This window comes from Salmo salar, unplaced genomic scaffold, assembly GCF_905237065.1.
Source record: "Salmo salar unplaced genomic scaffold, Ssal_v3.1, whole genome shotgun sequence".
NCBI lineage: Eukaryota > Metazoa > Chordata > Actinopteri > Salmoniformes > Salmonidae > Salmo > Salmo salar.
In genome coordinates this window covers 211,721-224,923 of record NW_025548399.1, presented here as the reverse complement: position 1 = coordinate 224,923, position 13,203 = coordinate 211,721, and the positions used below count along the sequence as shown (strand labels likewise).

The following is a 13,203-nucleotide window of genomic DNA, read 5'->3' as shown; positions in this document are numbered from 1 at the left end:
ATGTCTCACTGTTATCTTTCTACCTTCCCCCATGTCTCATATTCACTGTTATCTTTCTACCTTCCCCCATGTCTCATATTCACTGTTATCTTTCTACCTTCCTCCATGTCTCATATTCACTGTTATCTTTCTACCTTCCCCCATGTCTCATATTCACTGTTATCTTTCTACCTTCCTCCATGTCTCATATTCACTGTTATCTTTCTACCTTCCTCCATGTCTCATATTCACTGTTATCTTTCTACCTTCCTCCATGTCTCAAATTCACTGTTATCTTTCTACCTTCCTCCATGTCTCACTGTTATCTTTCTACCTTCCTCCATGTCTCATATTCACTGTTATCTTTCTACCTTCCCCCATGTCTCATATTCACTGTTATCTTTCTACCTTCCTCCATGTCTCATATTCACTGTTATCTTTCTACCGTCATCCATGTGTCATATTCACTGTTATCTTTCAGCCTTCCCAATTCCTTCCCCCAGTTTAGAGATGGCTTTTTGCGGTGTGCAGCATAGTCCTTTAGTCTCTATGGGCCAGTTATTGAGGGCCACAGCATAAGGAAAGAAACTGTTTAGATGGGGGTCATAACATCCAATCACAGAGGTTTACAGCAGCTGACAGTTGTACCATCATTGCTAATAACTTAAACTGCCTTATTCAGATAAAGACAATCTCTGTACAAATGTAGGATCTTAATTTGATCATCCTGTTGCAGGACAACGTTGCTGCAATGCAGTTAATTTTAAACTTGTATTGTATTTGAGATTTAAAAAGGCTTTTGGAGATTGTAATAGAGGCTACTTCCTCTGCAAGAAAACCAGTCGTCCACATCCCGTGACTGAAGTTATGTGATTTCCTCATAGGAAATTAAAAGCGTGTTTGAAGCCTACGCAGTTTCAAAACGGCTGTTGAAACTATCGCAAACATTTGTCAACAACATTAGAAGTGGGATAAATGTGTTGATTTGAAGGAAAGACGGGCAGACTGGTAAGTCTACTGTAGGCTAAATATAACTATTATAAAGTTAGGTTGTGGTCAGACAAAGCTTGAGATATGATCCTTTATCATGCTGACTGACCTGAAGGTCTCTGTAGGAAATGTTGTGAACATATCAGGTCTAGGCAACATGCTCTGGTATTTAGACTGAAAACTGATTTGTAGGTGGTCAGTCCTGCTACTGATAGTTTATGTGAACTGATCTGAACAGGTTTAGACTGGTCATCTATGATATGTAGGTTATATACAGTACATTCTCTGTCCTGCTACTGGTAGGACTATAACATTATGTTGATCTGAACAGGTTTAGACTGGTCATCTATGATATGTAGGTTATATACAGTACATTCTCTGTCCTGCTACTGGACTATAACATTATGTGAACTGATCTGAACAGGTTTAGACTGGTCATCTATGATATGTAGGTTATATACAGTACATTCTCTGTCCTGCTACTGGTAGGACTATAACATTATGTTGATCTGAACAGGTTTAGACTGGTCATCTATTATATGTAGGTTATATACAGTACATTCTCTGTCCTGCTACTGGACTATAACATTATGTGAACTGATCTGAACAGGTTTAGACTGGTCATCTATGATATGTAGGTTATATACAGTACATTCTCTGTCCTGCTACTGGTAGGACTATAACATTATGTGAACTGATCTGAACAGGTTTAGACTGGTCATCTATGATATGTAGGCTATATACAGTACATTCTCTGTCCTACTTATTATTATTATTATTATTATTGTTGTTGTTGTTGTTCTGTCTATAACTACCTTAACAAACAGTGACTTACTATTATTATTAATATTATTATTATTATTATTGTTGCTGTACTGTCTATAACTACCTTAACAAACAGTGACTTATTATTATTATTATTATTATTATTGTTGTTCTGTCTATAACTACCTTAACAAACAGTGACTTATTATTATTATTATTATTATTACTATTATTGTTGTTGTTCTGTCTATAACTACCTTAACAAACAGTGACTTATTATTATTATTATTATTATTATTGTTGCTGTACTGTCTATAACTACCATAACAAACAGTGACTTATTATTATTATTATTATTATTACTATTATTGTTGTTGTTCTGTCTATAACTACCTTAACAAACAGTGACTTATTATTATTATTATTATTATTATTATTATTATTATTATTATTGTTTTTATTGTTGTTGTTCTGTCTATAACTACCTAAACAAACAGTGACTTATTGTTATTATTATTATTATTATTGTTATTATTATTATTATTGTTGTTATTGTTGTTGTACTGTCTATAACTACCTTAACAAACAGTGACTTATTATTATTATTATTATTATTATTATATTGTTGTTGTTGTTGTTGTTCTGTCTATAACTACCTTAACAAACAGTGACTTATTATTATTTTTGACAGTTACCATGGAGATGAAATGTCACAACTACATGTTCATGTGATGCTTTAAATCACCTGACTGTTTCTATGTCTGTTAGTAAATGTTTTATTTCTCTAAGAGATAATTAATAAATGAGAACAATTGACAGTCAATAATTAGTTGTCACTGTGTTAACCACAACCAACATGCTGGATCTCTGTTTAGTTGTCACTGTGTTAACCACAACCAACATGCTGGATCTCTGTTTAGTTGTCACTGTGTTAACCACAACCAACATGCTGGATCTCTGTTTAGGGGTCACTGTGTTAACCACAACCAACATGCTGGATCTCTGTTTAGTTGTTACTGTGTTAACCACAACCAACATGCTGGATCTCTGTTTAGTTGTCACTGTGTTAACCACAACCAACATGCTGGATCTCTGTTTAGTTGTCACTGTGTTAACCACAACCAACATGCTGGATCTCTGTTTAGTTGTCACTGTGTTAACCACAACCAACATGCTGGATCTCTGTTTAGTTGTTACTGTGTTAACCACAACCAACATGCTGGATCTCTGTTTAGTTGTCACTGTTAACCACAACCAACATGCTGGATCTCTGTTTAGTTGTCACTGTGTTAACCACAACCAACATGCTGGATCTCTGTTTAGTTGTCACTGTGTTAACCACAACCAACATGCTGGATCTCTGTTTAGTTGTTACTGTGTTAACCACAACCAACATGCTGGATCTCTGTTTAGTTGTCACTGTTAACCACAACCAACATGCTGGATCTCTGTTTAGTTGTCACTGTGTTAATCACAACCAACATGCTGGATCTCTGTTTAGTTGTCACTGTGTTAACCACAACCAACATGCTGGATCTCTGTTTAGTTGTCACTGTGTTGACCACAACCAACATGCTGGATCTCTGTTTAGTTGTTACTGTGTTAACCACAACCAACATGCTGGATCTCTGTTTAGTTGTCACTGTTAACCACAACCAACATGCTGGATCTCTGTTTAGTTGTCACTGTGTTGACCACAACCAACATGCTGGATCTCTGTTTAGTTGTCACTGTGTTAACCACAACCAACATGCTGGATCTCTGTTTAGTTGTCACTGAGTTAACCACAACCAACATGCTGGATCTCTGTTTAGTTGTCACTGTGTTAACCACAACCAACATGCTGGATCTCTGTTTACAGGGGTCCTGTCTCTAAAATGAGTCTCTCTGGGGAGAGAGAGGAGGGGGGCCCTGCCTCTAAAATGAGTCTCTCTGGGGAGAGAGAGGAGGGGGGCCCTGCCTCGAAAAGGAGTGTCTCTGGGGAACATGGCACCAAATCTAAGAGGTGAGATGACAATTTTTTAAAGAATTTATGAAGAGTTTATACACAAAATGCTATATCCACCATTTTTTCACATTTGTGTTTTTTCATCAGAAATGGAAGCTTATGAGTGTGTAAAATATTACTGTTCTAAGATTTTAAATTCATAGATTTTAGCTTATGACATTTTACTGAGAACATCACAGCAAGATGAAACAAATATTGTTGCATTCTCTAGATTCTGCATTCACCAGATTCTCACATTTCATTTGTGTTATAGAGCCTCACAGTGGAGGTGTCATAATACCCATAACACCTAGCGGTCAAACAGGGAAATGGTTCCAATAGTTTTATAGAGCCCCACAGTGGAGGTGTCATAATACCCATAACACCTAGTGGTCAAACAGGGAAATGGATCCAATAGTTTTATAGAGCCCCGCAGTGGAGGTGTCATAATACCCATAACACCTAGCGGTCAAACAGGGAAATGGTTCCAATAGTTTTATAGAGCCCCACAGTGGAGGTGTCATAGTACCCATAACACCTTGTGGTCAAACAGGGAAATGGTTCCAATAGTTTTATAGAGCCCCACAGTGGAGGTGTTATAATACCCATAACACCTAGCGGTCAAACAGGGAAATGGTTCCAATAGTTTTATAGAGCCCCACAGTGGAGGTGTTATAATACCCATAACACCTAGCGGTCAAACAGGGAAATGGTTCCAATAGTTTTATAGAGCCCCACAGTGGAGGTGTCATAATACCCATAACACCTAGTGGTCAAACAGGGAAATGGTTCCAATAGTTTTATAGAGCCCCACAGTGGAGGTGTTATAATACCCATAACACCTAGCGGTCAAACAGGGAAATGGTTCCAATAGTTTTATAGAGCCCCACAGTGGAGGTGTTATAATACCCATAATACCTAGCAGTCAAACAGGGAAATGGTTCCAATAGTTTTATAGAGCCCCACAGTGGAGGTGTCATAATACCCATAACACCTTGTGGTCAAACAGGGAAATGGTTCCAATAGTTTGATAGAGCCCCACAGTGGAGGTGTCCTAATACCCATAACACCTAGCGGTCAAACAGGGAAATGGTTCCAATAGTTTGATAGAGCCCCACAGTGGAGGTGTCCTAATACCCATAACACCTAGCGGTCAAACAGGGAAATGGATCCAATAGTTTTATAGAGCCCCACAGTGGAGGTGTCATAATACCCATAACACCTAGCGGTCAAACAGGGAAATGGTTCCAATAGTATTTCCAATAAAACACATGAGCTGGCGCACACCCAAAGATTTTTATTTTTTTATGTGGAAGTTCTGACTAATGGCTAATAAACTATAAGCTATAAAAATAAGGAGAGTGGCACACTCCATACAGTGAGGGAAAACAGTATTTGATCCCCTGCTGATTTTGTACATTTGCCCACTGACAAAGAGATGATCAGTCTATCATTTTAATGGTAGGTTTATTTGAACAGTCAAGTAATGCATGGGGAAGAAATGGCACAGCAGCCATTTTGGGAGGGGGTGTGGATGCCCACACACCATAGCAGTCATCTTTTATATAACAACAAAAAAAATCCAGAAAAACGCATGTCAAAAATGTTATAAATTGATTTGCATATTAATGAGAGAAATAAGTATTTGACCCCGTCTCAATCAGAAAGATTTCTGGCTCCCAGGTGTCTTTTATACAGGTAACGAGCTGAGATTAGGAGCACACTCTTAAAGGGAGTGCTCCTAATCTCAGTTTGTTACCTGTATAAAAGACACCTGTCCACAGAAGCAATCAATCAATCAGATTCCAAACTCTCCACCATGGCCAAGACCAAAGAGCTCTCCAAGGATGTCAGGGACAAGATTGTAGACCTACACAAGACTGGAATGGGCTACAAGACCATCGCCAAGCAGCTTGGTGAGAAGGTGACAACAGTTGGTGCGATTATTCGTAAATGGAAGAAACACAAAAGAACTGTCAATATCCCTCGGCCTGGGGCTCCATGCAAGATCTCACCTCGTGGAGTTGCAATGATCATGAGAACGGTGAGGAATCAGCCCAGAACTACATGGGAGGATCTTGTCAATGATCTCAAGGCAGCTGGGACCATAGTCACCAAGAAATCAATTGGTAACACACTACACCGTGAAGGACTGAAATCCTGCAGGGCCCGCAAGGTCCCCCTGCTCAAGAAAGCACCTATACATGCCCGTCTGAAGTTTGCCAATGAACATCTGAATGATTCAGAGGACAACTGGGTGAAAGTGTTGTGGTCAGATGAGACCAAAATGGAGCTCTTTGGCATCAACTCAACTCGCCGTGTTTGGAGGAGGAGGAATGCTGCTTATGACCCCAAGAACACCATCCCCACCGTCAAACATGAAGGTGGAAACATTATGCTTTGGGGGTGTTTTTCTGCTAAGGGGACAGGACAACTTCACCGCATCAAAGGGACGATGGACGGGGCCGTGTACCGTCAAATCTTGGGTAAGAACCTCCTTCCCTCAGCCAGGGCATTGAAAATGGGTTGTGGATGGGTATTCCAGCATGACAATGACCCAAAACACATGGCCAAGGCAACAAAGGAGTGGCACAAGAAGAAGCACATTAAGGTCCTGGAGTGGCCTAGCCAGTCTCCAGACCTTAATCCCATATAAAATCTGTGGATGGAGCTGAAAGTTCGAGTTGCCAAACGTCAAACCTTAATGACTTGGAGAAGATCTGCAAAGAGGAGTGGGACAAAATCCCTCCTGAGATGTGTGCAAACCTGGTGGCCAACTACAAGAAACGTCTGACCTCTGTGATTGCCAACAAGGGTTTTGCCACCAAGTACTAAGTCATGCTTTGCAGAGGGGTCAAATACTTATTTCCCTCATTAAAATGCAAATCAATATACAACATTTTTGACATGCGTTTTTCTGGATTTTTTGTTGTTATTCTGTCTCTCACTGTTCAAATAAACCTTCCATTAAAATTATAGACTGATAATTTCTTTGCCATTGGGCAAACGTACAAAATCAGCAGGAGATCAAATACTTTTTTCCCTCACTGTAAATCTCTACTTGCACATTCATCTTCTGCACATCAATTACTCCAGTGTTTATTTGGTATATTATAATTACTTCGTCACCATGGTCTATTTATTGCCTTACCTCCTTTATCTTACCTCATTTGCACACACTGTATATATACTTTTTATGCTGTATTATTGACTGTATGTTTGTTTATTCCATGTGTAAATCTGTGTTGTTGTCTGTGTCACACTGCTTTGCCTTTTTCTTGGCCAGGTCTCAGTTGTAAATGAGAACTTGTTCTCAACTAGCCTACCTGGTTAAACAAAGGTGAAATAAATTTTAAAAAATTAAAAAATCTGCCTTGAATAACAGGTTGCCACTGCTCCAAAGCAATTACATGTGGCACAGGAACCACTGACTGGCTGCATGTTTCTATTATTCAGATACCTGCTGGTACCTCTTAACTGGTTAGGACAGCTCATGAGGCTATTATACAGATACCTGCTGGTACCTCTTAACTGGTTAGGACAGCTCATGTTTCTATTATCCAGATACCTGCTGGTACCTCTTAACTGGTTAGGACAGCTCATGAGGCTATTATCCAGATACCTGCTGGTACCTCTTAACTGGTTAGGACAGCTCATGAGGTTATTATCCAGATACCTGCTGGTACCTCTTAACTGGTTAGGACAGCTCATGAGGCTATTATCCAGATACCTGCTGGTACCTCTTAACTGGTTAGGACAGCTCATGAGGCTATTATCCAGATACCTGCTGGTACCTCTTAACTGGTTAGGACAGCTCATGAGGCTATTATCCAGATACCTGCTGGTGCCTCTTAACTGGTTAGGACAGCTCATGAGGCTATTATCCAGATACCTGCTGGTACCTCTTAACTGGTTAGGACAGCTCATGAGGCTATTATCCAGATACCTGCTGGTACCTCTTAACTGGTTAGGACAGCTCATGAGGCTATTATCCAGATACCTGCTGGTACCTCTTAACTGGTTAGGACAGCTCATGAGGTTATTATCCAGATACCTGCTGGTGCCTCTTAACTGGTTAGGACAGCTCATGAGGCTATTATCCAGATACCTGCTGAGGTCCTAAATATCTGCCAGTAGATGGGACACAATATTACTAATGTAACCCACTGTAAAGACTGGGTTTAGTTGATTGTGTTGCACTGCTCATGTCTGCGTTCTGGAACTGCCCGCGTCCACGTACGGTGTGGCACCAAGGATATTGTCAGGTTACGTGCAGAGTGGGCTGAGGTGATCTTGGGGAATAACGACGGAGTTCGCTACATTGTTGAGACGCCAAAGTTTATTGTTCAATTAGCTTTTTGCTTTACGGTCAGGGACAGTATGAGTGTAGCCAGATCCTTTTCACTCTCTATCCTTGTTTCATTTTGTGGTTCACTGGATTCGTCCTCATCCTCGAGACGAGGGACAGACGAACGACCTGCTAGCTAGCCAAGCTAGTCAGTACAGCTAGGTAAGCTAGCTACTCTACCAGCAGCATCCTCATTTTTCCTAGCTACCACTACATCATCACTAGCTGCCCGCATTACTTGTGGACCGATGGAGCTCCCTGGTTGTTTCATCCACCAGTTAAATCCCATGGAAGGCTTCCGTCTCTCTCGTTGACGGATGCTGGCTACCTCTGTCCGGTTCTCCTCTCTTCACTAGATGGACGGTAACTTTAGTGTTTAACCCCTCTGTGTCCAATGACCGAAGTTTAAAAAAAAAATTGTGACGCCTCAAGTAGTCTGGACACATTCCATTTTTAACAATGTTTTTTTTCTGATAAAACTAGTTCATTGCATCCGCCATGGAGCTCAGTTTCATAATATTACCTTATGTCCCTAGTTATGAAGTTATAGCGAAAAAACCGGCCTTATTTTAGGTCATTTTTCACCCTTCCAGCTCCTATTAGTTTAATTGAGCACTGTGGCACCACCTGACATTCTGAACGTTCTATACCATTGCCCATTGTTCTGCGTCACAATGCCAGCTTCGCTATTGTTATCAATGAGACCTGCCTGCGTTAACATTGTAGGCTGACCTCAAGTATTATTATTAGTATTATTACTAATATTATCACAGCTACTTGGTGCACACTTCACCTGGGTACACGTTGTGGTGACCCACAGTACTAGTGATGGCTGGCGCAAACCTGATCAAACGTTAAGCATTTTCTGGTCATAGTTAACCAATTTTGTTTTCAGAAAAATGTATACAACCTAAACAGAACACATGTCCCTGCCCTCTTTTTCAAGATGTGGCCGATTTATACAGACATAATAAAAAATGTAATTAAGATATAACACTTTTTTTGAGGAGTTATTGTTTCTGAATGGCTACTGGGTAATTTGATATGCATCGAAATCTTCGTTTGTAGGCATTGAATTGAGCAAATGCTGCACAGGTTCACTGAGTTACAACCCAAATGGATAGGTCTAGCTCATTGATTTGTAGATCTGACGCAGTTGAGCCTTGCAAGTGTGGTGAATGAGTTATGTAGTACCCACAGAAGACCACAGGGAGGAGCTAGAGAGCTATAAACCCATAACGTTTTTAGCCTTAAAACCCTTAAACCTAACAATCAATCTAATGTATTTATGAAGCCCTTTTTACATCAGCAGATGTCACAAAGTGCTGTACAGAAATTCTAACCCTACGTATTACCTATTTTAGCCTTAACCCCTAATCCTGTGTATTACCTATTTTAGCCTTAACCCCTAACCCTAATTCTAGGGTAGGGTAGCCTAAAACACTTTTAGAAACTATTTTAGTAATAATATTATGTTAGTAAATACAAGTATAGTACCAAACAGCATGTTGATTATTTTGTTAATCAAACCTGTCTAAGCCTTTTGCTGTTTTTATTTTGTTATTCGTTTTTTTCTAATATCTATTATTGCAAGGCACACAACAAGCCACATGTGTTTTTATTTTTCAAATGTGGTTTGAACTGGGAGACCTAGTAACCTCTTTGTGAATGTCCAGCAATTGGCGTGGGATAGACAGGGCAGGTTTGAGACTAATCTAAGGAATTAACAATGTTTTTTTTTCTTCTCAGGTGTCTCACTAATGTCTGTCTATGAATGACTGACTTTTAATTGGTAAATATTTCCAATAGATGGCAGCATAAGACCACGAAGCATCAGTTATAGGCTACAAGCAGCAATATGATTGACATAAAATAGCATGCAACCACAGACTATATGTCCCATGATTTTCTAAAATGGTCACTCATTACTTTAGTTAGCTATATATCTCCTTGAGCTGACTTCATGCGCGAGAAGGCATCGCGGGTTGATGCTGGTTGATGAATTTGACAATGAATGTACTGGGAAAATACATTCTTCTCAACTAGAGGTGACGGAATTAATGTTCAGGCTTATTGATAATCGTTATATTAATGAAGTATAATTTCAAACATGAGCATAAAAACAGGTAATAATAAACATGAATCATCATTATATTACTAAACAGTAATCTGTTAAATGCTTTTTCAGTCCTTCCTCTTGTGTTAGCAGTGTGGAAAGGGACAGAAAGAAGCGCGGGGAGTGGTGGTGTATCCAGGGAGAACTAAACTAATCTTCTGATAAGTCATTCGTGGTGTTATGCTGCCATCTAATGAAATGATTTAGAAACTGCAGTAATATTGAATAATGTGTAATTCCTTACTAAAGTAGTAATTTCTCAGAATTGCAAAATTGAATATTTTCTAGTTAATTTTACAACTTACAACCATAAAATAACAATTTATTGCATAATAAACAATGAAACTGACGAAACCAAAAACATAATATATTTAGTTAATTATATATATGAAAAACTATTTATTAGATGGGAGACATTATCAGCCAAAGTAACAGCCCTGTAGACAAAGAAGAGCTCTCCAGTAGGTACCAAAACATTCAAAGGCCATTTTCTCAAAAGTGAGGTTACAAGTTCATCAACGTTCAAAGAAGAATTACTTTCCCATTGTTCATCAACTGTTTTGTATGATATACCATTTTCTAGCCCTGAGTCTCTACTTTTATCCAGTGTAAAAAACACATTTGAAAATGTTTCTAAAATAAGACCGAATCGTGCCGGGCGGTTACATTTGACTGTGTTAAACCTAGCAGTACTACTGATTTCTCTGAGAGTGAGGCAGATATATATTATTACTGTATAAAACCTAGCAGTACTACTGATTTCTCTGAGAGAGAGGCAGATATATATTATTACTGTGTTAAACCTAGCAGTACTACTGATTTCTCTGAGAGGCAGATATATATTATTACTGTATAAAACCTCACAGTACTACTGATTTCTCTGAGAGTGAGGCAGATATATATTATTACTGTATAAAACCTAGCAGTACTACTGATTTCTCTGAGAGTGAGGCAGATATATATTATTACTGTATAAAACCTAGCAGTACTACTGATTTCTCTGAGAGTGAGGCAGATATATATTATTACTGTGTAAAACCTAGCAGTACTACTGATTTCTCTGAGAGTGAGGCAGATATATATTATTACTGTATAAAACCTAGCAGTACTACTGATTTCTCTGAGAGTGAGGCAGATATATATTATTACTGTGTAAAACCTAGCAGTACTACTGATTTCTCTGAGAGTGAGGCAGATATATATTATTACTATGTAAAACCTAGCAGTACTACTGATTTCTCTGAGAGTGAGGCAGATATATATTATTACTGTATTAAACCTAGCAGTACTACTGATTTCTCTGAGAGTGAGGCAGATATATATTATTACTATGTAAAACCTAGCAGTACTACTGATTTCTCTGAGAGTGAGGCAGATATATAGCATTGAGCAAAGAAAACATTTGACTCTCTAAAATGAAACCGTCATGTGATAGTTTATAAACAAATTCATGTCTGTCATTGAACAACACCATGTCATAATTAGATAGTGAAAAACACACCAATCTCTTTCATAATTTCTTTAAACAATAAAAGCTCATTTACCAACATTTCTGTAAAGTGATATGTTGCGTTTTGGAATGAAACTCTTCTTATGTTTCCCATCTGAGATCAGAGTAGATGAGAGATGTAATGTTTGTCTCTGTTGTGTTGAAGACCAATCAAGCAGGAGAGACCAGCCTCCCCTGTTCCCAGCTGTGTGTCCATGAAGAGTGACCAGTCTATGGATCCTCTTATATACTTTAGAGAGGGAGACTTTTCTACTGAACAAAGGTAAGAAGAACTCATGGGTCATGGTCAGTGAGTTAAACACCACTGTCTCTAGTCATTTCTCCTCTCCCATTTTCACATTCCTTTTTGTTGTTTTCATAATCCGTAGGCTAATCCTTCTGTCCATTTTCATAGTCCTAAAACAATATTAAACAAACACAACGTTCCCTCCCTGTGTGTGTGTGTGTGTGAAAGTGTGTGTGTTTGCACTCCCTGGACAAGGAAATGAAATCTCTATCCTGATTGCCTAGTCACTTTTGCCACTACCTACATGTACATATTACCTCAATTATAGTCTCATTATTACCTCAACTACCTGGTACCCCTGCACATTGACTCAGTACCTGTACTCCTTATAGTCTCATTATTACCTCAACTACCTGGTACCCCTGCACATTGACTCAGTACTGGTACTCCTTATAGTCTCATTATTACCTCAACTACCTGGTACCCCTGCACATTGACTCAGTACTGGTACTCCTTATAGTCTCATTATTACGTCAACTACCTGGTACCCCTGCACATTGACTCAGTACTGGTACTCCTTATAGTCTCATTATTACCTCAACTACCTGGTACCCCTGCACATTGACTCAGTACTGGTACTCCTTATAGCCTCATTCAACGGCTCAGACACGAGAGGTATGTGGCAGGGTCTACAGTCAATCACGGACTACAAAAGAAAAACCAGCCCCGTCGCTGATCACGATGCCTTGCTCCCAGACAGACTAAACAGCTTTTTACTCACCTTGAGGACAACACAGCGCCACTGACACGGCCCGCTACCAAAAACTGCGGGCTCTCCTTCATCGTAGCCAACGTGAGTAAAACATTTAAACGTGTTAACCCTCGCAAGGCTGCAGGCCCAGACGGCATTCCCGGCCACGTCCTCAGAGCATGCGCAGACCAGCTGGCTGGTGTGTTTACGGACATATTCAATCTCTCCCTATCCCAGTCTGCTGTCCCCACATGCTTCAAGAGGGCCACCATTATTCCTGTTCCCAAGAAAGCTAAGGTAACTGAGCTAAATGACTACTGCCCTGTAGCACTCACTTCTGTCATCATGAAGTGCTTTGAGAGACTAGTCAAGGACCATATCACCTGTCACCCTAGACCCACTCCAATTTGCTTACCGACCCAATAGGTCCACAGACGACGCAATCGCCATCACACTGCACACTGCCCTAACCCATCTGGACAAGAGGAATACCTATGTAAGAATGCTGTTCATTGATTGCAGCTCAGCATT

At 39.6% G+C, this 13,203-nt stretch overlaps 1 long non-coding RNA gene across 1 annotated transcript; it reads left to right on the top strand.

Annotated features, from left to right (window-relative positions):
• The first annotated feature begins 582 nt into the window (after positions 1–582).
• Positions 583–12,406, top strand: LOC123732978 (uncharacterized). Its single transcript, XR_006763548.1, has 3 exons — positions 583–987; positions 3,596–3,739; positions 11,841–12,406. It is a non-coding gene; the product is annotated as an uncharacterized lncRNA (long non-coding RNA).
• Positions 12,407–13,203: the final 797 nt, after the last annotated feature.